At 35.1% G+C, this 27,268-nt stretch overlaps 1 protein-coding gene and 1 pseudogene across 21 annotated transcripts in view; both read left to right on the top strand.

Annotated features, from left to right (window-relative positions):
- The window catches only part of ZBTB20 (zinc finger and BTB domain containing 20), an 820,261-nt gene that overhangs the window by 467,360 nt on the left and 325,633 nt on the right, over positions 1–27,268 (top strand). The window contains exon 1 of one of the 21 annotated variants that reach the window (XM_029213653.1): positions 14,940–14,972. The exons of the other annotated variants lie outside the window; for them this stretch is intronic. The gene's annotated coding sequence lies outside the window, so the exon portion shown is untranslated. Of the gene's footprint in view, positions 1–14,939; positions 14,973–27,268 lie in introns of those variants that run through there. 21 annotated transcript variants of the gene reach the window in all.
- On the top strand, positions 5,957–6,125 carry LOC114891379 (annotated as a pseudogene).

Here is a 27,268-nt window from a genome sequence, read left to right as displayed (position 1 = left end):
AAGAATTTTTTTTTTTAAATCAGGTTGCTTTGCCTTTCTTTAGTCACTTCAAAAGTCTTTGTCAGATATGAAAAAGAAATATTCTCAAAATGAAGAGTAAATATAATTAAAATGGTTCCTTGCCTTGACATATAAGCTTCTTATCGGCAAAAATCTTTATAAATTTAATACCATGAAACTTGGGTTTAAAAGAAGGAATAAGAAAGAGTGGGCAGGGAGGGAAAGGGAGAGAGAAAGAAGTTTGATTTTTTATGAGTTGACATAGAAATGATGGTAAGTGAAATTATATTAAATCCTTAATTGCTTTTGATGAGAAAATTTTAGATCCGTAGTATTTTCTTTTTATTGCCGGTATTTGGCATGTACCTAGCACACAGTAATCTCTTTTTAACAGTTAACTAATGAATGAATGATATTGGCTAGGCCACATTAGTTTGCTTTAAGCATAGTTTTCTGGCAACAGAAATAATTAAGAATATAGTCGATTCATCATCAGGATCAAATGTTTATTGAATACCTACCTTACATTCATTCTTTAGCAGGTAGTATAGGGCTATGGTTAGAGTTTCACATTCTTGAACACTTAGCTGTGTGACCTCTGTGAGCCTCAGTTTCCTCCTGTGTAAAGCGGAGATTTTGAAAGTGCCTAGTTCAGAGGATTGGGGAGAATTGCATGAGATAATGCCATAATGCACTTGGCAGAGTTCCTGACAGATAGTAAGTGCTCACTAAATTTTAGATACTGGTATAAATATTATATTACTTATAATATTATAAATAAATACATTACCCCATAGAATTGTTATGAAGAGTTAATGAGTTAACATGTTATTACAGTGGTACCTAGGACATCTAAGATTTCAACAACATATATTAAACAATTAGAAAGCCCAACACAAAACAATGAGGATTCATATTGACAGTTTCTCTGAAAAGAAATACAGTCTAATTGGGGAAAGGGTTCATATATATTAAGAGATAAAAATCAGTAATAATGAAGTTAACATTTATTAAGCATTGGCCCTCTGTTGAGCTCTAATGTGCTTTATCGCATTTAACCTTCACAACAACTACATGACATTGGTATTAACGTTACTGTTTTACACAGGAGGAAACTGAGGCACAGATGTTGGTAGAGTTAAGCACTGCTGGTATCTTGGGTAAATCTCTTGTATATGACTCCAGATCCTGAGCTTTTAACCACAGGTGCCAACAAGTGTGTAAGTGTTCAGGAGGGAAGTAAACACTGATCACTGGCCACTTCGGGAAGAGCTTCAGGGGAAGTAAGGAGCACTGGGCCCTATGGTGTCAAACATTCATTATGTGTCAGAGTCTGGCCCCCTCCATTTGAATCCTGGCTCCTCTACTTACTGGCTATGTGATCTTGCATAAAATTTTAATCTCTCTGTGCCTGTATTTTCTCATCCATAAAATGGGAGTAATAATAGTATTACCTGGCAGAGTTGTTGTGAAGATTTAATGAGTCAATTCCTGTGATTACAGTGGTGCCTAGGACATCTAAGAGTTTGATTAATGTTGATGTTAATATCGTTACTGTTACTGTTGCTGCTGCTGTTGTTATTAGTGACTGCAGTACTTTGAAATTTTTTCCTTCTTAATGAGCTAGCATTTAAAATTTAAAGAGAAGCTAATATTTCAAAGGTGTAGATCACAAGGAGACTTAAAGCATGGTTTTTCTACTTTTGCCCAAGAACTATTCTTCAGCCTAACATGATAGGGAAAGAAAACACATTATGTCAGAGGATTCCATTGTATATTTAGGTGAAAGAAATTCAGTAAGAGAGTATGTTTGCTAGCCTTATGTGTTTTTTTTTCTTTGCTTTGTGCCTATCGATTGATATTTCTCAGTTAACCTTCTTAAGAAAACAGTAATATCAAGTAAAAAAATTATTGTCATTTTTACTTCTTCTGGACAAAGATTATTTTTAAAAATATGAACACAGAGGCTTTAAAACAGAATCTTGAGAATGTTAGGCCACAGTTCACACTGTCATGTTTAGTCCATTTCATCAAAGGAATAGTGATGTGCTTAGTGGCTAAGTGTGTAGAAATCCAAAAAAAAGGAAAAAAAGTACAGTAACCTTACTCGTGAGAAGAATATGGTAATATTCATTGACAGGGGAGTTACAAGGAGCAATTATCCCAAGCTGTGTCTTTCAGACAGTGCTGTCAGCTTTTCCACGTTGATGAGTGCAGCTGAGCTTGTGATGCACGGGCAAGAAACTCCAATGTGACTAGAAGACCAGGACATTGGCCACCATATTAGCTATACCAAAGGAAAAAGTATATGGAAAGAAAAGATGGACTTTAAAAACATTTGTAATAGAAATGATTATTGGCAGCACTTGACTGGATTTGCTTTCTGCTGGTGACCCCAGCAGAAGCATTTTATCAGATACCCATTTTCTTCTGCCCTTTTTAGAGGCCCTTTAAAGCAAGAAGGCTATACTAGAACACCAGTATTTTTGATGTGTGTGTGCATGTGTGTTTATGCATGGATGTGTTTAAACACACATCACATTTGGAATGTTTTGTAATGTTGGGGATTAGGTATCACATGGCTTTTTATAAATCAGAAGGCATATCTAATATTTATTATTTCAGGCAAAGAAAATCCATTGCAAGGTCTAGTTTTTTTTTTATTTTTGTCTGTGTTTCCTTCTTCCTCCTTTAGACAGAGTAAAGCTTAATTTTAGTATTTATAAGATAATTTGAAGTTACACTGATTAACTTTATTTTCTGGTATTCATTCACCTTAGTCTACACCTGTTTTTACACACTCAGTATTGGATTTTTTTTAAGTGTAAATCTTTGAGGCTAGGAATTACTAATTAAAAATAGAACAAGGTACCACATGCTCAATTCCTCTCCTTGCTTTGTTTCTTTCCATTTCCCTTTCAGTACTCAACTACAAACTTTGTCGCCTGGAAGTACCTCTTTACATACACATTGAAACTACTGTGTGTGTGAGCTATAAAACAACTTAAAACTTGTTCAAGGCCCCAAAGCCTGTTCTTCACAAAAGAACCTTTCTTGTCCGATTTAGAAAGTGTTTTGAACGATGCATAACTAAGTAGAGTAACTAAACAATTGCTTTGGAGCATCTGAAGCTTGCCCATTAAGATTTCTATAGCCTTTTCTTTTGCTTCTTGTGGTTTAAGAAGTGATTCACGTTCAGTATATGAAAGTTCTGGGTTCAGCCCCTTGAGCTTTTTAGTGGAAGGGTCTGCACAAAGCGAATCAAATAAATAAAACAAATAATGTAAGAACTGAGGGCAGTTGAACTCATGCAAGTTTATGCACCAAAATATTTTATTCCTGGGAAGAAAAGCTATCTCCTATATATTTTAGTTTCCTAAAATCCCTAGTTTTCTTAGGAAGATACACAGGAATCAAGTTGTTTGTAAACAACTGATTCAAATATTACCTGGAACTTCGTAGAATAACATCAATACCTTTCATATAGGAAAACCATTATCTACCAATAGGGGTGAATTATGAACATATTCCAACTGAGCAAAAGCATAATCAAGTGCATTAATAATGCTAAATTTTAGATGTTGCACTGATGAGATATTTTCTATACAAATAAAGGACCAAAGTGTATAAAATCTCAGGATGTGTGCCTGAGTTAGAATTACAATGCAGCTGTCATTTTTGCATTTCCTGGCTTTCATGAGCCATTACTAGTGATCCTCTGTCATTTAAATCAGTGGAGAACATGGATTTATCTTAATTTTCACCCTTTGTTTCCCCTTTCTGTGATAACAGTTATGAGATATGATGATGTAAAATGTTCCTACTTATAATGGTTTCAGCCTTGTCCCTTGGCAGCCTAAATCTTCTAGCTAATTCACTGATCAGTTAAATAGTTGAGGTTATTATTATTATAATTATTATTTTACATTTATATAGCACTTTCCTCCAAGGGGCTCAAGGCATTTTACACACAATAAATTACCAAATAGGAACTAATCCTTATATCACCCTGTGGGGTAGGTACAGTCACATAAATGAAATTCTACAGAAGCCTCGCCTGTGTCACAGCTCTCAGCTCTATTCTCCCCACCAACCCACCAACCTGCCTAACTGAAGGTAAAGCAGAATGCTGTTGGCATGGCAGGAATGGCTCAAAGCAAGATCTTTGGGAAAATGGTCCTGTGTCCTTCCTTTCGTTCTTTGAGCTACCCTGGAAAATATCACTAATGAGAACATCTAAGCATACACATCTTGATTTGCAGTTAACAGATTGAAATAAATTTCACCTACATGATTTAATTTAATTCTGACTCAGACAAGTTAGGATGTGTGGTCCTAAAACTTTATTTATTTATTTTTTGAATTTTATTTATTTATTTTTTATACAGCAGGTTATTATTATTATACGTGGAACCTAGTAAAATGGTACAGATGAACCCATTTGCAGGGCAGAAATAGAGACACAGATGTAGAGAACAAACACATGGACACCAAGGGGGGAAAGCGGCGGGGGGTGTGGGTAGTGGTGGGATGAATTGGGAGATTGGGATGGACATGTATACACTGATGACTAATCAGAACCTGCTGTGGTCCTAAAACCTTAGTGTGTACAAAAATTATTTGGGTAGCAAGCTTCAAATGCAGATTCCAAGGCTTTCTAACTTACAGAGAATCAGAAAGAGGCCCTGAAATTTGTATTTTCACCTCAGTTGATTTTTGAGACAGGTGATGCTTACCTATACTTTGAAAAATTTGAGCTGATTAAGGAAGAATTGTTAGTCCCCGTTCTACAGATCAGAAAATGATGGCTCAGGAAGGCAAGATGTCACAGTATTTGGCAGAGCAGGGACTAGAAACCAAGATTTCAAATTCCAAAACCCATACTCTTTCCATTATGCTACAGTGCTTCCCAGAAAGGGAAAGCAAAGAAAGAAACAAATAAAACAGTATTTAAATGTAAAGGAAATGAGAGAATGGTTCAATGTGCATGTGAAACATTTTGCACTATTATGAACTGGCGTCTCCTGGCTCTTTTGGAACTCCGAGCTGATTTGTGATGCCTGGACAGAGAAGCCCATCATCTATAGCACAGGGCTAGACCAAAGCCTGTTCCTTGATCCCAGAGCTACCTTGTTCGCTCTCGTCAAGGAGTCGCTCAACTAACTCTAATCCAGCGGGTGCCTGATGGATTGTAATGTTTAATTTTTCACCTGCCCACAAAAAGAGTCCTCTACTTAATAGGTGCTGCCACCAAAATAAAAAGTGGGCTTTGCCAGGAAACCAAGAAAAGCGCTTTTAATGAGCTTCCTGTTTACGTGAGTGGGCCCTTTATGGAATGGGATGGGTTTTACATTTTTTATTTGAAGAATTCTTACTCCATTTCTAAGAGAGAGAGGAAGAACATGTAACAGAAAATGGTTATGAACAATTTAACTACTATTTTTCAATTTAGTATTCCATTTGGGATAATTTCATTCATTTTTTGAATTAATTTTTATTCAGTTTTCTTTAAAAAGCAGGACAAGGCATTATAGGAAAAACTGTAGACAGACATAGTGCATCCAAAGTTTTAATTTTCCTCTGAACTTCTTACTCAGAAGTGTCAGAATTCCATGGTGGGGTTTAGAGGTGCTTGTGGGATTTATTTGGGGTTTTCAGAAACCAGAAAAACAGACACGTGGTGTTACTCGTGGTAAAAATTCCCACGCTCTGCCTAAACTCACCATACTTTTCATAGGTGCTACTGTAAATTGTACTGAATTTCCAAGTCCTTCCTTTTCTCAAATGCATGTATCCCTTAGCTATGAATAATAATTATTACTATTTATGTCAAAAAATTTGTGTCTCTCTTTTTACTCTTAGAAATCATCTTCTGTCTCTGAATTTTTCACCTTTTATTTTAAACACCGATTATTCCCAGTCACTGAACAGACAGATTTTATTTAAAAGAGTCTAGAGCTTTGTGCCGTGGCAGTATCGTAGCCAATGAGGTTTATCCGAGGCGCGATTATTGCTAATTAAAAGAGTCTAGAAACCTTGTAACAGTGGGTAAGATGGCATCTATCCTTTGCCAGGGGTGGAAGACAGCAACGATAGGAGGGATACATTTGGAAATGTAATTTATATATGCTTGTAAAAGTACATTTTGTATCCTTCTCTGACTTGGCCTTTCAGGATAGTCAGGTTTGATTCCTTCAAGATTATTTTCTACCCAAGGTGGATGAAGATTTTGCCAGACGCTTAAACTATTTGGGGACCCTCTTTAAGGAAAAGAATACAGAATTATGACTACAAATTAAGTACAGGGTCTTGGGAGGGGCTGTGCAAGTGAGGGGCCCTGAAGTTTAAGTTCCATTAAATTCATAGTAAGTCCTCCTCTGCATATCCCCATTTGGGGCTTTCCAGAGGCATTCTTAATAAATATTACTGTTTCATATAATAACAAGATTATTTGAGGATAATGTCTAGTCTTTAGGTTAAAAGTAATAAAGTATTGTAAAAATAATGCAAGCCTAACTACAAACAATCTGACTAACTGGTTCCCTGTAGTATGCATCTCCGTTTATTCAGGTTGACCCTAACTTAATGCAGGTCAACAAATACCATTAGTGCAAACATCTCTGCATGTAGCCTGGTATTTCAAGCAATACTTGAGACAATAAACTACAGGACAGGAAAAAAAAATGTCAACAGTTCCTTGAAGTTCTCTGTAATGGGATTATAGCTGTATTATGAAACTAATATCAAAAACTAGAGTAGCTTGAATTTGACCCACTGTCTCTTTCCTCTGAGTTGGAAAAGAGGTAAGAGACATGGCTTCCCCACAGCATTTTGCTTCTACCACCCATTGTTACACTTAACTGTACTGTTTCTTTTTGATATTCAGTCATTTAAAGTGGAATTCATTTTCCTTTTCCTCTAGAATAAGATTGTAAGCATCTTGAGAGCAGAAATCAGAATTTTTTTTTTTTTCTGAATCTTTCACAGTGCCAGAGCTTTCTTGTTTCCTTCCATTTTTTCCCCCCATGTTTAAATCTCTCCCTTTGCCTTGTTCTAGAAACAGTTTTTAGTGGTGGTCTCTTGGTAGGAGGTTTTGAAATGAACTGCTGTGAAAACCTAAACCCATCACTACCCTCCCCTCCACTAACCTTCTGACGCTAGAATTTCCCCTTAAGGGAGAAAGAGCAAATGTTTTGGAGCTAAATCTAGAAGTTAAAATGAGAAAAAGGAGAAGAAAAGATATTGGCAGCTCAGAAATGAATGACCTTCCATTGTCTTTGTGGCTAAGCCAGTTATTTCACCTTGGATTTCTTCATCAGTAAGAAGTGCCTGACTAGGAAGCAACTTCTGGGGTTCTAAGTGGGAATAAATAAAAGCCAATTTTTCTGAGGCCCTCAATACATTTTAACTCCTGGTAACACTAACCAAAATAAAATTCAAAAGCACGAGGGTAACTCCAGATGTGAGTAAATTTGTGCAACATCACATACTGGTAGTGTCCAGATGCTCACTTGAATGTCAATTTCAGTCATCCTCTTTCATCAGAAAAATATACATGTTGTCTTTGACAGTGAAACCTGTAAAAAGAATAAAATGTTGCATATTTGAATTTTAGCCATATTAAAAATAATTTTCACGTATTTTATTTTCTTCATTTTCAAATTTAATTTATGTTGGTTCTTCCTTTCGTATGGAATCAACAAACTTTAACAGTGGTGTGGTTCTGAGTTAAATGTTTGCAGAATAGTTGTGGCTTAATTTAAAAATAAATTTCACACCTATCTTAGAGCTTGTGTTGTTCTCCCTTAGCTGGAAATTTCTCTTGTACAGAAATGGTTCTTAAACTCTTAGTTTTAGCCTGATTTACCTTCAGAGAGAAAGAGTGCTAGAAGTGTAGTTTGTGATCTGCATGAATGAATGCATATGGAAAATCCGATCTGTAGGGAAAAAAATCTGACCTAGAAAAATGACTTCTAATTCTTCATACCTCATTTGGGCTATCTTTTTTAAAAAACGTGTTTACTGCTTTCTATAAACCGTTTCAAAATATCTGTGTCAGGATAACATTGCATAGTCCATAACTTCTTATTTTTAGACCCCCTGGGATTAAAGAAGAATATTAATCTGATTTACTCAGTAATGTAAAATTATATTTTTATATTTGGCATAATTAGCCACCAATTATTTGCTTACCCAGTTCTTCCCTTAGCACTGTATCCAGATTTGTCAGTTATATATTCAAAGTGGTATTCCTTCTAGGTGTATCCTTCAACTGTCAGACTACTCCATAGACTGAGTATCATAAACGTTGATGCAGCTGATGGTTCAAGGCCAGTGTCTCTGGTATAGAGAATCAAGATGGGGTTTCTCAACACAGCACTACTGACAGTTGGGACCAGAAAATTCTTTGTTGGGGGCAGATCGGTACTGTCCTGTGCACTCTAGGGTGTTTAGCAGTATTCCTGGCCTCTACCCACTAGATGCCAATAGCTCCCCTCAGTTGTGATAATCAAAATTGTCTTCAAACATTGTCAATTGTCCCCTAGGGATGGGGGTGCAGGACAAAATTGTTCCCCTGTTAAGAAACACTAGATTAGTGGTATACATTACATACAACCAGAACCATTGTTTTTTGTTGTTGTTACTCATTTGCTGTTGTTGTTGTTGTTTTTAATGGAGCACAGAAAAATCTGATCCAAAGGAACTCAGTAATTCTCACCTGTGAATTTCTTCCATAAAACTGGGTTCTATTTTAAATGTTGAATTAATAGGCAGGACACAAAGCTTCCTTTAATGACTTATATGTCAGAGAAGGGGTTCTAAGATTCTGCATAGATGTATATTTTATACTTTTAATTTATTTATCGGTCTCCTTATTATGGTGATCTTTCTGAAAGTCAGACCAAGTTGGCACACTGCTATGACCTAACTAAATTCCCCTTTCAACATTTGCCTGCTTCAAGTAATTTAATTGTTGATATTTTACCCTTAGTGCACACAGCTGAAGAGAGATCTTTAGTGAAAACTAAAACTAACAGGTAAATCCATCTTGGCTTTGAGGCAGAAAGATGGCAGTTACACAAAGAGCTCTTCACTACAATGACCTGAGACAGTCCAAGACCTTGAAGTGAAATTTGGAGATCACCTGCCAAACAGACACCACAGCTTTGCTTGACTTAGCCTGATTTCAAATACCTCCAAAGACTCAGAAAAGCAATTTCACATCTTCACATTGGCTGTATGAAACCCCTTAATCCTCATAGTAACCATAGGAGGTAGGTATGTTTACTATGCCATTCTCACAGGTGAAGAAACTGGACTACTAAAAATTTTAGTAGCTTGGTCAAAGTCATACAGCCTGTAAGAGATGGAGGCAGGTTCCAAATTAGTCAGTACTCCAGAGTTCATGATCTTCTAAAGTTCTTTAAAATATGTTAGAATTTAAAGGGAAACTGATGAGCTGGATTTCAAGCATCAATGAACAGGATATTTATCCAAAAGAATAAATGAAGAAATTAATCAGCCCTTCAGATTTAAGGGAGAGGGATTATCGGAAAGAAAAGAATTACATATTTAATAGCTATGTTATAGTAATACTACACTACTTTTAAAATATATAGCACTTACAAAATTTTCAGAGAATATCTCAGTTCTGCCCAGAGAGTATCAAATTATTTTATAATCGCCCCTTTCCTTTTGAAGATTAAGAGAATATTATTTTGCTTATGAGCATCGTTGGCATACAACAGATGATTTCCATTTTCCTTCCTTAACTGTCAAATAATGCCACCTCTCATTAATATATTTTCCAGAAAACACAAGGACTTAGATGATAGATAAATCAGAGGTTATTATTTTTTTAAGTATGCATATCTAAGCATCTTTTTTTCCTATTCTAAACCCACTAAAAAAATTCCTAAATCTGGAATACTGTGGTTGAAAGAACATCTTGATACTTCTAGCTTTCTAAGCATCAATATTAGTCAACAGATTAACACCCTTAATTATTAATTTATACCTTGTTACCCATTAAATGTTTAGTAACCACTGAAACATTTGTCACCTCTTTTGATTATTTATAATTTTTAAAAAATAATTCCAAACTGATGCTTCACCCAGTCTTCTAACTTGTTAGCTGGAAGTTAGGCTGCCACAGATCTGTGGCGGAAGAGGAGAAGAGGGGTGGGCAGTTGGAGAAGTAGAGGAGAGCCGTATTTCTTTCCAAAAGTGTTTATAATCACTGCAGCCTGCAATTAGATCACATTTTAGTTGATGTCAGAATACGTTGGTTTAATCCACTGGCTGTCTTCAAGTCTAATGACATCCATGTTTCTAGAAATGATGAAATTATATATGTAGACTCATTCTTTTAAAAATTATTTTACTTATAGTTATGCCATGCTTATCAAGGTCATTCTTCATGAGCCTAGCAAAGTTACTTTTCATATACATTTAAAGAGGCATGATTACAACATGGAAGGGAAATTCTGATGCAACTTTAAAAAAAATTAGAGAACTTTTCATTTTATTCTTTTACACATTTCATATGTAATCTAGACTACCACAGTAGCTTTTATTGTTTTCTGCTTATATTATAAAATTATCTTGTCTAGCTTACATGATTTTAGAATCTGCATCTCACTGGAAAAGGTATTGGTAGTATGTGTCTTTGCAAAACGTTGTTACGGATGGGATTTCCACCCATAGAAATTAGATAAGTCTCTCCTATTCCTAAGGAGATCCTCATGAATAGTTTTGTAAAAGAAAGCCACGAGTTTATCATGTTTTCGATACTCTAAAACCCCTTTTAATATGCCTATTTGTCCCTTGCAAATAAGGAGAACAGTGCCTCGTCTTCCATGTGAGCAGTTTTTAGCAATTAACCAATCCCTAGCAATTGTGAAATCACAGAACGGAGTCAGTGTTCTCCAGTTCTGAACTTGAAGTTCCTGATAATTGAACCGTGGTTGCCAAAAAAGAAGAGGGTTCTGAAACCTATCACCACTTACCAGAAGTTCTTATAAGCAAAGAGAAATCATACTTTTTTCTTTTTGCATACAAAAAAACAGCGGCTAATTAATCTTTGTTGCCAGGTGAATTGGCTGTATTCAGAGGAAATAGGCAACTTGTAGAAAGAAAGTTTAACATGTATTTTAGAATTCTATCATGATACAATTTAGCAACTGATGTTGATGAGCAGATACTGTGGTTTATAACAGGAGAACCACTGTTAGCTTGTAATATTTCTACTGAGGCAAAGGAAATCAAATCATTTCTTAAGTGTGGAAAGTACATTATATCTCTTCAACAAGGCAATGTGTATGGGGCTGATGGAGTTCCGCTCTAGATAGCACTATGGCCACTGCTAAGAACTATACAGCCTCTTGTCTATTCATAGGGAGATAGACATAGGGTGAAGGGAAAAAAAAAAAAATTAGGTGGTAAAGGAGCTAGGATCAGGAATCTGAATGTGCAATCATGAGAGATAACCTCCTGTAAAAACCAGAGAATGCAAGGGGCAAAGGAAGCATGGTGTTCATTTAGGATCCAGTCTGATCTTACCAGACTGGTACAGCTGGAGGAAGCATTCAGTAAAAGTTTGTTGAATGGATAAATGAATGTAAACACCCAAAACTACAAGATCACTAGCCCATAAGCTCAGAGAGTAGGGAAAATTAGACTTATTAGGAAACTGCCTTGGTAGCCAGTTACTTAGAAATGTCAATATGACGTCTGCTAAATAACATTTATTAACAACCATGTTTGTTTGCATTTTTCTCATAGTCAATGAATTGTTATGAAATCTCAAAATAACTTGTTCTCTACTCGCTTACATTATATTAATCTAGTTTGAATTTAATGACTGCCCTGTGTAAGAGACTCTGGGATGTTATGTCAGAGAAACTTTGTACTCTAAGTGCAGATGGTTTTACATAAGTGCAGAGAGTTTAATATAAAGGAAGTATAACTTTTATTTTAACACTTCCCTTAATAATGACCACATTTTTGAAGCATTGTTTTTGTTTTGCTTTGTTTTTTGCCTGAAAGAGCCCAGTGACCTTCAAGTCCCTTTCCTGGTTAAGGCTTAAAGCTATCCTTTTCATATATTTGAATATTATTGCTGTCCATGTTCACACTGCCACCTTTCTGCACACCTGGACAAGTACTGTATCCCATCAGCTTAGCTTTACCCTGCTCAGGAAAGTTTAATCCCATCCACGTAATTGGATAATTTATTGTGCACTCAGTTTCAGATTAGTCATTGGTTAATTCAGCAAAAATTAATTGAGCTTCCACTATATGCCAGGCATAGTGCGAGATGCTGGGGTGAGCAAGTCATTTATAAATGTTTTAAGTAAGGTTAGTCCTATTGTCAATTCCTAAGGAATCCTAACTTGTTCCCTATGCTCATCATTGTCCATTTCCCTTTAACTTGCTGTAAGCCTATTTTCTTTCCTTGTGATAGTACACAAAAACCATCTCTATGCCAGTTTTCTCACTTTCATTCTTCTACAGTGTATATGTAAAACAGCTGCTTGGTGGCTCACAGATGCAAATTTACCACAGTAGCCATAGACCTAGTCTACTACTATGCGTATATATGTGTACGTATGTGTGTGTGTGTGTGAGAGAGAGAGAGAGAGAGAGAAGGATAAGTAAGAGACCTATGAGAACTAAGATCCAGTTCAAGTTGTGCTTCAAGAATTGTACGCAAAAATATCGCCATTGGTGTTGAGGCTGACCTTCGGTTAGTTTTGTTGTGATGATTGATGCATAGTGACATGTTGACACAGTACTACTTTTGTTTCTAAACTCCAGTATTGGTTTATCATCTTCTCCTTCTTGAGTTGGCATATTTACAGGCTCTTAGTTCTTTGGTTTTCAGCATTAATCCTAATGTTTTGTCTAAAGTATAGTGCAGGTTTCCTTGTATTTCAATTCACTATGCTTGAAGGGAAGTCACCATAAGTAATGATTTTGCTCTACTCCTTGGCAGCACAACCACAAACTAGACAGTGGTTCAAAATCTCAGGGTTTGCAAGGGGCTATGAGAGACCATATGCAGCCTCAGGGAACTGCTAAAATGCTCAGATTAATTGTCTAGATATGAGTTCACAAGTCTCATGAACATTTACTTTAGAGTTAGAAGAAACTCTAAACTCACTAAATCACTGTTAAATGTCAGGGTAAACCACTTGGTTTTACTGGAGGAAAATGGAATCCATTTAAGAACCAAAATCCTAATATCTAAGATGAAGTTAATGTAGAATAGCACACGCAGGGGGAGCGGCCATGAAGCCTATGGCAGCAATTTTGGCCTCTGTAGACTTTGTACCAGGCAGCTGCTCTTTCCTTCTCCAGATTCACATTATAGACAAATTTTTGTTTATTCACATGAGTAGACAAACTCATGAAATGGTCTCAATCAGCAAATGGCTTTGGAAGCCAGGTAGAGTGAACCAGTCTTTGGTTTATAAATGTGCTGTGATGCTAATGGAACAGCTGCATTAACAATCAACTTTAATAAGGAAACAGGGGTTTGAGGATAAGAAGCTGAAATGGGTAAAGAAGAACAACAAAGCAAATGACATGCCTGAAAAGTAAACTTTACCATTTGAAGGAATATTATGCAAAATCCACTTGAAAATAATGAATGAGAGGGCCAACTTGATATGTTTAAAGAGAGTTGGTTGAGATGAGGCCTCAGTTTGGCTTTGACAAGGCTATTGTTAATGTGGGGAGAGTGGGGTTCACATCCCCCAAAATCACATCTTTCAATCTTTATTTATGCTAAGAAAAGATAGCAAGAAAGTACATTGTTCTTTCCTCATTACCAGACCTTTTTTCTTTCTTTGCTTTTTTTGTCCCCGGACTATAAATCAGTTAACTAGGCAGGGTCATTTTCAAGAGCTTTCGTAATGCCAAGAGACACCAAATGGTGAGGTAGATCAAAGGGACAAAGAATTATAGAGGCATTGATCCATTTTCCTTAAGACCCTGAGTACAATGTGAACAGACTACTTAGCTCCAGGCTGCAAACCAAGTATTTTACAGCAGACCCAGTCGGGATTTCTTAGGAAGTTCTCCCTGTTGCTTTTCATAGTTTAGATAATCCACATGAACAACCCTGATTAAATCAGTTGCCCCCAGGCTATGGGCAAAAGCATAAATGGTTTTTCAGGAGAGAATGGTCCAAAAGCCTGCCTCTTTCTCTCTCTCTCTTCCCTCTTCTCTCTATCTATATACGTCCTCATTTTTTTAGTTACTCACTTACATTTTTTATCCTGAAATTCTGTCTATCCAATGTACTGGTAAGTAGAGAGTATTACTGAAAAGATGCCATTCTTCTCTTCATTTCATGATTCAGGTTTTGATTTTGAATTACATTACCTGTCTTCTTGTGCTGATTATGAACAGTTTTTTGAAAGGCTGTCATCTAGGGGGTGGTTATCCAATAATATTATGGAAGGTCAGAAGGCATTTGTTTCTCAAGTCTGATTCTTTTTAAACCAGGCAATTACTCTATGGTTTAATAATCCTTACCTCAAAGTTCACTTGAAAGAAAGCTCATAAGATTTAAGGGGAAAAAAAAAAATCCCTAAAAATAAAAGTTGGGCTAGTCTAGGCCAGGGTGGGAAATTCCATTGTGGCTAGAAGCCCATGGCAGGTAGAGTGGAATTTAATGAAGGAAACTGCTGTGTTTTTGTGTCTTTCTGTATGTTTTTCCTTTAAAACCAAGAGCTGGGCAGGCATCCCATTCGACCTGACGTGACCCAAGCAAATTGCTTCTTATATAAAAACAACTGCAGACTTTGAGAATGTGAAAATGCACTGTATCCTTCTCCAACTGAGGGAAACGAAAGCCTGAGAAACAGGACGGCCTTGTCAATACTCGTTGAGCAGAACTATCACTCAAACCTGATAAAGGGAGATTAGGACAAGCTTCCTTATGCCAGAGGGATTCATTATAAGTAAGACTTCTTTATTTATTTTTTATTCTCTTAAACAAGCACAAGTGGTAGATGGAAAATGCATTTTTTAAAGACAGATTTTATGTAGGAAATGGTAGTATGCACAATTTTTTAAAGTCTTTTCATAGAACTCACATTTTTAATTTAAAAGAACAAATATTAAATTAAAAAAAGACAATGAGAAGCATTTTCCTTTTCTGCCACAGTCTCAGACAAGGGAAGGAGAAGAGATTCAGGGTGTGTCCACTGATATTGCATTCAGATGTGTTGTCTTGGCTTGTGTACTGACAGATTTATTTAAAAAACAAAGTTTTAAAAATGCATTGTGTGCTAGTGAAGTCACTTCATAAATCTTTTCCTTTATGAATTATTTTGATCACAAGGCTTGTTGTTTGAATCACTGAAGGACTATTCTCCCTAAAAGAAAAATGCCTTCATTTCCAAACTGTCAGTTCAAAAGCCAGCAACTTCCCCTGAACAGCATGCAGGGATCCAGAGGGGCAGAGAAAAAGGGACCACATGAGTCCTGACTCTAATATGAAGCATAATTCAGTTTAGATTTGTCGTGGTTCACAGAAGAGACATGTTTTGAAAATTTGGACCCAGAGTCCGTACTTTTCTAGTAAATGACTTAGTTTGAAATACTGATTCTGCTTTAGGAAAAAAACAAACAAATAAGGGAACACAGCCTTTGATGCAGCTGGTCCGTCAGAGGGCGGAAAGTTAGAATTAGAATACTCTTCAAGCTGTGGCTGAATAATGAAGGGTAGGGCTTCCTAGCTGGGCAGTGACCACAGTCCCCTGGGAGAACAGAGGACAAATATTACCTAATGTGTACAAAGACTTTCAAAGTTAAGTTGATTACAAGCTGAGGGAAGAAGGTTGGATGAGGCAGCAAGGACTGAATTCCACCAGAAGGACCTGATAGGTGCCACAGGGCTCCACTCGGCCCTCAGTTCTCAGGGTTTAAGGGATGGGTACCAATAGGAAGCCAGTTAGGTTCTTGAAATGAATATCCTGCATAAAATTATTACAGAGAAGAAAGAAAAGTAGAATAACATATTGGAATATATACATACATAGAGATTGGTAAATTGGATGAAGTTTACACTGTAGGTCACTGTGTGATGGGTAAGACTCTCCCTAACCAAGGTGTAATTTGTAGCTAAGGACCTTGTCTTGTTCTTAATTTGTTTTCCTCACAGCACCTGGAATGTTGTTGAGACATAAAAATAAATAATTAACAATTGGTCTGTTATATCAATTTTCCATGGTAATTGGTGAGATGGGGTAGTAGGTTAAAAACTCCAGATTAAATACTGGAGGCTGTCTGGAAGAGATGAATTTGAGACTGATTTCTAAAGGACAAAAGGGGTGGACAGAACTGGAGAGGCTGTTTCAGGTTCACTGATTCCAGAGGTATTTTTTGACCACTCCCTGCTTCAATCTGAGAGCTCCATTTTTCTGCTGCTCCATAAAATGAGCAAGAATTGTATGGGAAGGATGGAGAGCAAGTTTACATGACAGAAGAAGCAAGTTGCTAATGTAGGAGATGGGAAGAATATTAATAGGAAATGCATATTGTTAGAACAAGTGATGAGTACTGTGAATGAGTTTGATCTCAATTCTAAGTCGGCAATATGAGAAAATGGTTGAAATTTAACTCTGGAGTCTGACTACCTGGGCCACTTTATAAATTCATCTATATAAAATACGTAGTAAATGTTTGTCTTAGAATGAGGCTTTATAAATGGTGAGGATGAAGTTACCCATTTTCCCTGCACAACTGTACCACATGTCCAGATTCTCTGTCATAATCAGAAATATGTCACATCACTAATCTCCCAAGCATTCTCATTAAGGTGCCTTTCTTTCTTTGTAACTGTATTTCATTTCACTCATATAGAGTAACCTGTTGAATTTAATTATACAAATATTTCCTGGCCATGTTCAGTAAATGGAATACATACCATTTTCCAAGGCACTGTGAATTACGTTTTTAAAAGACGAAAACAAAATGTCTTTTCTCATAAGGAAAAAGCAGTCTATTGAGAAAGGAAAACTTGCTGACACTTTGATTATAATGCAATTTTCCTAATCAATTTCTAAATACTATCTACCATAAAACAACACTTTTGATAGCTCTGATTTTGGTAATGGAGGAGTAGCTTGTACTATTTCAGGACAAAGATATCCATAGATAACAATTCTAAACTCTGGTTGCAATTTAAATAAACAAAAACAAAAAAAACCGAACTGCAATTGAAAACTGATAAACAATTATTTGAAGGCACTGGAAAGTGACCAAAAGCAGACAGAATCTGGAGTGAAACGTACTGGGTGAAATCCACATTTATGATAGCTTTTTCCCTCAAGGAACTTCCCAGTCTGTGTGGTATGGGACAGTTAGAATTGAAGCAGCAAACCACAATCTTATTGGATTGAGGTGTCAGAGGATGGAGTTCAGAGTTGGCAGAGTGGCTGAAATTAAGGGAACAAATTTTGGAAAGGATGGAGCCACAGATGGGGGGCACCCATAAATCCGTATATAAACTCTCCTAATGTCTTGGCTGATTTGTGGACTATGCAGGTAGAGGGGAGTCTATAAGGACTTGGAGAAAAGGAACAACTAGAAGGCTGGAAGAGCTGAGAAAATATATCTGATGAAGGGAAGACAAAGTTAGGAGTATGAGTTTAACTAAGTTGTAAGGGTTTGGTAAATGTCTAAAGCTTTGCTTAAAACACAGAAGGGCCACACTTTAGAAATATAGATGGTGAATCAGGACTAAGAAATTAATTTGAGAAAAAGGGGCAAAACAATAACATTAAAAGGCCCTAACAAAGCGCAAAACTAAGCCACCACAATGTCAAGGCAGTCAACCAGTAATTTAATTGCCTACTAGAATTAAAAACCATTCTTTAGAGGAAGATAACAGAACTAAGGGTCTTATATCATATATAAGATACAAATACAATTAAATAATGACTGGGCATGGAAACAGGAAAATGTGACTGCTAACCTAAAATACAAAACAATCAATAGAAACAAATCCCTAGGTAATGTACATGTTTTAATTAGCATACAAGGACTTTAAAGCAAAAGTTATAAATATATTCAGGACTTAAAGAAAAATATGGTCATAAGAGGAAGAAACATGAGAAAATAAGCAGAGAAATGGAAATTATTTTTTAAAAAGCCAAAAAGTTAAGGTACAATATCTGAAACAAATAAACAAAAAATAATTGGAGAGGCTTGACATCATATTGATGGCAGAAGAAAGTGTCAGTAAACCTGAATACAGATTAATAAAAATTATTAGTATAAAGAAGAGAGAGAAAAAGGACTGAAAAAATGTGCAGAGTGTCAGTAATCTGTAGAACATCAAACAGTCTAATATTCTTGGAGTATCTCAGGAGAAGAGAAAATCAATGGAATTATTAAGAAGAACCAAAGGGTTAAAGTACAATAGCTGAAATAAAAATAATTCTTGGCAGCAGATTGGAGATGGAAGAAGAGAAAATGGGACAAAAATGATATTTGAAGAAATGATAGCAGAAAATGTTCAAAATTAAGTGAAAAAGCAAAATTATACAAGGAAAACCACATGTAGGCATTGTTTTCAAACTTCTATAAGCCAAAGATAAAAAGAAAAATCTTGAAAGCAGCCAAAGGTATTTGGGGAATAGATTGCCTATAGAGGAACAATTAAGTAAATGTCAGCTGACACCTCATCGTAAATGATGGAAGCTAGAAACAATGATTAGAAAGAAAAACTGTCAACCCAGAATTCTACTTACAGTAATCATAACTTCCAAAGGTGAAAAACTAAAGAATTTTCATATAAACAAAATTTGTTGTCAGCAGAACTCATACAAGAAATGTGAAAGAAAGTTCTTTAGGCTGAAAAGACATCAGATGTCCTTAGTTTTAAAAAAAGAATGAAAAACACTAAAAGTTGTAAATATCTAAGTACATGTAAAATAATATATTTTTTATTCTGCTAATTAAAAAAAATTCTGCTTGCTTAATGCATAAATTATAACTTTATCATGGATCTATAATATTTATAAATTTAAAAATATATAAAAATACTACAAAGGATGGAGTGGTGGTAAATAGAATTATACTCCTGTAAGACTCACACGTTAACATGAAGTGGTACAATATTAAGTCTAAGTAGACAGTGATAAATTAAAGAAGCATATTGTAATCCCAAGAACAACTGCTAAAAACCAATACAAAATAAGTACAGCTAAAAAGCCAATAATGGATTTAAAATGGAATAATAAATTACCTACTAAACCATTAAAAACAGAAAGGAGAGCAGAGGAATAAAAAAGCAAAAAAAAATAGAAAGCAAATAATGAGATGGTAAATCTAAACTCAACCATAGCAATAATTCCATTCATTGTAAATGGTCTAAACACTACAATTAAAAGACAAAGACTGTCAGACTGGATTAAAAAGTAAGACTTGGCTATATACTGTCTATAAAGAAAGCACTTTAAATATCAAGTTATGGTTATCTTGAGAGTAAAAGAATAGGGAGATATATACAAATATACATACAGTATGAGTTAGCATAAGAAAGCTGGATTGGCATGAACCTGCGTCCCCTGCATCGGCAGGCAGACTCTCAACCACTGTGCCACCAGGGAAGCCCCTATATAGTATTTTAAATCAAGTTATACTGAAAATGCAATATATTGAAATTTATCATACAGGTTAAAGACGGTCTTGGCAGAAATCTAGGGATTTCATTCTTAATCAGAAGAAAGAAGAAAGGTTTAAAATCAATGACATAGGTTTTCACTTTAATGAAGTAGAAAAAATATGATCATATAAAACACTAAAATAGTGGGAAAAAGGAAATAAATAATAAATGCAAAAATCCAAGAAACAGAAAACAAACAATAAAGATACACAGAGGGAAAACTTGATTGTTTAAAAAGATAAATGAATTTGATAAGCCTCTAGAAATAATGATTAAGAAGAAAAGATACAAATTACCAATATCAGTAATGAAACGGGATATCATTACTTATCACACAGATATTAAAAGGATAACAAGAGGGCTTCCCTGGTGGCGCAGTGGTTGAGAGTCCACCTGCCGATGCAGGGGACACGGGTTCGTGCCCCGGTCCAGGAAGATCCCGCATGCCACGGAGCAGCTAGGTCCGTGAGCCATGGCCGCTGAGCCTGCACGTCCAGAGCCTGTGCTCCGCAATGGGAGAGGCCACAACAGTGAGAGGCCCATGTACCGCAAAAAAATAAATAAATAAATAAATAAATAAAATAAAAGGATAACAAGAGAATATTATGAGCACTTCATGCCAATAATTTCAACAACTTTGATAAAACAGATAATTTCTTTAACATACATGTTGCCAAAACTGATACAGGAAACAGGAAATCTGAATAACCCTATATTTACTAAAGAAATTGAATTTGTTATCAAAAACTTTCCTAAAAAGACAGCCCCAGGCCTAAATAGTTTCCCTGAAGAATTCTATAAAACATTGTAGGAGGAAATAATATTAATCCAAACAAATTCTTTCAGAAAATATAGAAGAAAACACTTCCTAACTTGTTTTATGAGGCCAGCATAACCGTAATTAGCAAAAGCTGAAAAAGATAAGAAAATTACAAGGCAGTATCCCTCATGGGTCTGGGCACAGTAATTTTTTTTTTAAATATTAGCAAATACAACTACACTTCAATTTTAAAAAAAAGAAAAAATTAATAAAAACGACGCAGCAATATATAAAATCAGTAATACCTCACAACCAACTAAAGGTTATCTCAGGAATGCAAGTTTAGTTTAACATTTGAAAATAAATCAATGTAAATTCACAATATTACTAGAATAGAAAAGAAAAATATGATCTCAATAGATTCAGAAAAAGCATTTTAAATAATTTAATAGGCATTCTTAATAAAAACTCTCAGAAAACTTGAAGAGATAGGAACTTCCTCAATCTGATGAAGGGCTTCTTTAAAAACCTACAATTAATATCATACTTAAATACGAAAGGCTGAATAAATGCTTTCTGCCTAATATCTAGTACAAGGCAAAGGTACCTATTTTTACTATTTCTGTTCAATATTATACTAAAGATCCTAGCCAGAGTAATAAAGCAAGAAAAATAAAGGTTAAAAAATCGAAAATGAGGACTTCCCTGGTGACACAGTGGTTAAGAATCTGCCTGTCAATGCAGGGGACATGGGTTCGATCCCTGGTCCGGGAGGATCCCACATACCATGGAGCAACTAAGCCCGTGTGCCACAACTACCAAGCCTGCGCTCTAGAACCTGCAAGCCACAACTACTGAGCCTGCGTGCCACAACTACTGAAGCCCACGCACCTAGAGCCCGCGCTCCGCAACAAAAGAAGCCACCACAATGAGAAGCCCGCACACCGCAACATAGAGTAGCCCCCACTTGCTGCAACTAGAGGAAAGCTCGCACACAACAGCAAAGACCCAATGCAGCCAAAAATAAATAAATTAATTATTTAAAAAAAAAATAGAAAAGGAATAAAATAGAAAACTGTCTTTATTCATATATACCATGATTGTTTACATTAGAAAATCTTAAGGAATATGCAAAACAACTACTGGAGCTTAAAAGTGCATTTAGAAAGGTCATAGGAACTTTATGCAAAAATTGATTATATTTGTATGTAGTAGTGGCAAATAATTTGAATATGAAATTGTAAAGTTAATTTACAATAGCATTAAGATACAAAATACTTAGGAATAAATTTAACAAAAGAATATAAGGCCTCTACACTCAGAACTAAAAAAGCCTTAGAAATATCCATTGTTTGTGGGTGAATACTCGATATTTAATTAAAGTATGATTTCTCCCCAAATTGATCTATGGAGTCAACACAATTCAAGTCAAGGTCTCAACAGGGTTTTTCTTTTTTCCTAATTTTTGGAGAAATTGTCAAGCTAATTTTAAAATGCATACAGAATTTCAAATAACGTAGAAAAAGAAGAACAAAGTTGGAGCACTCACACTATCTAGTTCAAGACTTTCTATAAGTATAAATAAAAACAGATTATACTATCAGCTCCCCATCAAGAAAAAAACACCTCACAAATATGCCATTGGAACAGAATAGAGAGAGAATCTAGATATTGACTCCAAACATATGGTTGATTAATATCAACAAAGATGACAATATCATTAATTTGTGAGAAGGAAAGTCTTTTCAACTAATGATGCTTGAACCAATAAGAATAAGCATACAGAAAAAGAAAATTAAACCTTGGCCTCTATCTCATACTACACACTGAAGTTACTTTGATATGTATTAAACACCTGCAAGAACTAAGATTGTAAGTGCTTCTAGAATGACACATAGGGAAAAGAAAAAACCCTCATAACCTTGAGGTAAGCAAAGATGTTTATAGGACGCAGAAAGCCCTAAACATAAAACAAAAAATTGGTTAATCAGACCTCATCCAAATTAAAAACTTCTGGTTATCAAATGACATTGTTAAGAAAATAAAAAGGCAAGCAACAGACTGGGTGAAAATATTTGCAATACATGTATCAAAAAAGGACTCATGTTCAGAGTATGTAATGAATAACTTCAAATCAATAACAAGTACACAAACGAAATTTAAAAATGGGCAACAACTTGAATAGGCACTTCACAATGGAAGATCTAAAAATGGCCAATAAACTCATTAAAAACTACTCAGCATCACTAGTCATCAGGGAAATTCAAATTAAAACCACAAGGAGATCATAGTTCACGCTTACTAGAATGACTAAAACAAAAAAGACTGACACACTCAAGTGCTGGCAGGGCTGTAGAATACTTGGTATTCTTACATTTGCTAGTGGGACTGTTCCACCTTGGAACGCTTAGTATCATATAGAGTTAAACATATACCTACCCACCCTATTGCTTGGTAATTGTGTTTCTGGGTATTTCCCAAAAAGAAATGAAAACTATATCCTCAAAAAGACTTGCACAAGAATGCTTACAGTAACTTTATTCATAATTGGTTAAAAATGGAAACACCCAAATATAGAAAATGGTATACAAAATGTGGTATATTCATAGAATAGACTACTAATAAGCAAACAAAACAAATGCACTATAACACAGACAACACTGTGGATGAATTTCAGAGATATGTTGTGCAAAAGAAGGCAGAACCCAAAAGACTACATATTGTATGATTCTATTTTTATGAAGGCAAAACTGTGGTGGTAAAAATCAGAATATTGGTTGTTACAAGAAATGGGAATTGACTGGAAGGGGGCACAAGGAACTTAATCTTTGTTAGGATAGTGGTTACATAGGTGTATACATTTATCAAAACTCTTTGCACTGTATACACTTTAAAATCCATGGATTTTGCTTTATGTAAATTTTACCACAATTTTTAAAAAAGATGTATGCTTGACTCTAATCAACTCTTACCTGAAGTGCTTCATCCATTTTGCTAACAGTTTCCCCGGGCACTGTCCTAATTAACCATCAAAGCTGTGTTAAAACGTTTCTTTTTTCCTGTTGCCTTGATTCCCAGAGATGTGGTAAAACATAAATTGTCAAGATTTGGAAACCCAAGAAATGTTCAAGGTTAAGGAAAGAGGAATCTAATAACAAGCCCAGATATGGCCTTGGTTAGGCATTGCTACTTCAGGCAAGTTTTCACTGATTTTGTTCAGTTTTCTTTTGTGAATGATATTGTTTTCTAAATTTGCTTCATTTCTTGAGCAAGAGAGATATAAAGTCCTTCACATTTACTTTTTGTTTGATTACATATTGCAAAGTTAATAGCAAACTCTAAGCTTAAAAACTTCAAAGAATTTCAGGACTTTAAAATTTTTCCTTCTTTCTGCTATCCAGCCAATAGTTTTGTTTATTCTCTGGTTTACTCTACACTTTTAAAGAGTCATCGCCAAAGAAAAGAATAATCGAATGTTCAAAGATGACAATAAGCAAGATTTCAGCTTCTTTCCAAAAGTAGGCTTACCACTTCCCTGCATTTAACCGTAAAGCTGGTGTTTTGGCAGTATTATCACATGATCGAGAATTCTGCTTTACCTAAAACACTCTTGTTTTTAGCTTACTTAGGTGTCATCAGGTCTTGCCGTATTTTACTCCTCTTCACCCACCCCCAACAAACACTGCACAAGTCTGACTGTAATACAGTTTCTTTTGTAGTGAATATTTTTTTAAAGCACCTAATACCTGAATTATGAAATACAGACAAGAGCACATTAACCTGGCTGACTTATTTCCTCTCCTGCTTTTCTTTAAACACATATTCTAGCCCAGTCTATCAACGCCAGATGGCAACTGCATTTTGATACACTGAATATTTACTAAGTCATGTGGTGTGCTTTTGAAGTATTTTTTTACCCTTTCCATCAAATGAGCTGACTCATCCCTCATTCATTTATTCCTGCTTTTAACAAGTTGCATTTTTAGAAACTTGACCTCGGCTTTATCAAAATGATAAAAGATGTTTTAAAATGATGCATCAGAAATTCTGAAGTCCTAACTACATCTTATGTCCTATGACTATCATGGATGTTGTTACATTTTTAAATGTTAGTAATGTACCAATTTCCCTCATATATTTTAATGAAACTTTATTCCAACTACATTACTTTTTAGCATAGAAGAATGTGGCGGGAGTATATTTGTACTTAGCTTTAGGATATTCAGGATATTAAAGCGTTTATGGTTGAAATCGCTTAAAATGACCATGAAAATAGCAACTGAGCAACTGATATTTATGTCCAGGTCCTAAATAAAGAGAGCTATATTTTGGGTCTAATGAAAGATTTGGCCTATTAGAAATAGGCAGTAGGCCTAATAATAGTGATAGTAATAAGGAAAAAGACTAAATGACCTCAGAATACTATGACTCTCATGTTTTCTTCTTGTTTTCTTGGTCTTCATAAGAATAGGCTTTTGTGGAAGCACTCTCAGTAAACAAATGCTGGTATTCCTCAATCTAAGGGTATAAAAAACAGCAGAAGAAAGTGCTGACAGATAAACGTACATGGCTTTGAAAAACGTGCATGGAGGCCGGTGCATATTCTAAGAATTCTTCTTGGCCTGTTTATCTCTGAAGACTATTTTAAGTTATTATTTAAGTTTTTATGGCTACTTCTCAATGACTTTTCAGAAATAGTAGAGAATATTGGGGGTCTTAAGAATTAGTGCTTCATATAAAAGAGTGGGAGTTTTCTTTGTGAATAATTTTTTTCAAAATTATTATCGTGTTTTTTTTTTTTTCTTTTTAAAAGCAGACATTAAGGATATTTGGAAAGATTCAAAGGACCTATTCAGTTTTACCAAAAATCTGCCATGACACCCTTATCCATTATATTTTCTAGCTCTGTTGTGTAATTAAAATTGCTTCTATCTTTTGTGTGTGTGTGACATATTCTGTATAGTGCTTACTTAGTCTGGAGTAGATTCTCAAAAGTATTGATTGCCTTGTTAGTTTATGAATGCATGTAAAACTCTGAGCATAGTGCCTGATACACAGTGTGCATTCAGTTGCTCATTCTTATTCTATTAGTATTGCTCCTGTTATTATTACTGCTTTTAAAAGGACATTTCCCACTGGCCTTTAGAAGTTGTCTCATTAAGCCTATCTTTTTATAAAAGATTTGGGAAATATATAATCTACCTAGTGTAAATTTAAAGTTATTTGAGTTGTATTCTAGAAGCAAAAGAAGGAGAACATTCTAGAGGCAAAACACCACCAACAGTACTGAGTTCCTCGAGGCTTGGATTAGAATTAGTTTTTTTTAATGTATGTAGAACTTGAGATCAAATCAATTTTATCCCTGTGACATATGTGGACTTCTCTTCTCTATAGACTGTGTCAGTTCATTCACCTATATGATCCTGTAAAAGAGGAAGTACATCCTGATAAAGCATACCCACGTATCACAAAGCAGAGACTCGAGTCCATTGTGCACCCTTTTAGGTTTTGTAGATCTACAACATTGTTAGTGGTTTCTTTAGAAAAAAATCTGATGGAATTCCACATTCTCTTATTAAATAAGATTTTCTACTAACCCTTTCACTTTTAATAGCCCTTTTCTGTGTAATCAACATCTCAAGAACTAGAATTTCTGGAGTCCATTCATCATTTTTATTTTATGAATTTCACTTGAATGTTCCTAACTTTGTGGAGACTCATCTAATTGAATGGTAACATTTTGTATTGGGTCAACAAGAGAGTTAGTAGTAAAAGCACTGTGGTGGCGGGACACACAAACTCACACACATGTAAGGTTTCCCATATGGTTCATATTGTATCCCCTTTCCTGAAGTAAAGTAACAATGAAAGAACAACATATCTTCTTTGGCTCCTCTGCCAGATTAAACTATGGGATAAGTAAATTATTGTATTATTGGGGGAGATAGGAAATGGATGGATATAGGTTAAATTTTTGAACTGGGAGACACTTCAAATGTAATTGGGATCATTTATTTAGTAACATATTAGTCAACTGCTTAAAGATGTATGATTTTAAAATATTAAAATATTTAATTTCTGAGGCTGCTGGTTAGCCAAAGGAGTAAGAGCTGGAGTAAATCATAACATTTGCTTTACTTTTATTTTGGGAGCATTACTTTCTGTATTTGCATTGTTTGAGTTTGTTGCCTTTGTGTTGAAACTTAATGATAATTCCCTGACAGTGTTGGTGACCTTTGCCTACTATATTTATGAACTTTGCCATATACTGGAGCAAATTCTAGTCAAGCTAAAGTGTTTGGTTTTTCTAAACTCTCTCTGTACTTCAGATGGAATTTCATTCCTCTATTAAGCTGTTAGTCTAGTGGCTTATTGTATATAATTTATCAAATGTTATCTTTTAGGAGGAAGCCAGTCCTATGTAATATAACATTGTTATTGTATAGAACACAAATTAGTAAAGTATTTAATAGTACACATTTTTGAATGGCACTTTCTAAATTTAAGATATTACTATTCTATTCTATCAGTGCTTGGAAGACTGGGTATGGTGAGTTTTTCCTTAATAAGAGAAGATTATCATGTCTCCTCATTTATCTTATGATACTTAGCTCGTTAGGTCTTTGAAAGTATTAACTGTGAAAATGTATATAAAATGCTTAGCAAAATGTGGTACGCAATAAGCATCCAATAAGGTTCCTATTGTTATTATACATAATATGTTCATAGCTATTAATGGTATTAAAATAGTAATAAGACTGTGATTAGTACAATGTATAGTATGTAATAAATAATAAGTATTAATTATGTTAACTAATAAG

The sequence above is a fragment of the Monodon monoceros genome, unplaced genomic scaffold, assembly GCF_005190385.1.
Source record: "Monodon monoceros isolate NGI ecotype Baffin Bay Population unplaced genomic scaffold, NGI_Narwhal_1 Super_Scaffold_11, whole genome shotgun sequence".
In the NCBI taxonomy this organism is placed as follows: Eukaryota; Metazoa; Chordata; class Mammalia; order Artiodactyla; family Monodontidae; genus Monodon; species Monodon monoceros.
The sequence above is the reverse complement of the archived record's forward strand: the minus strand, read 5'-3'. Positions and strand labels throughout refer to the sequence as shown.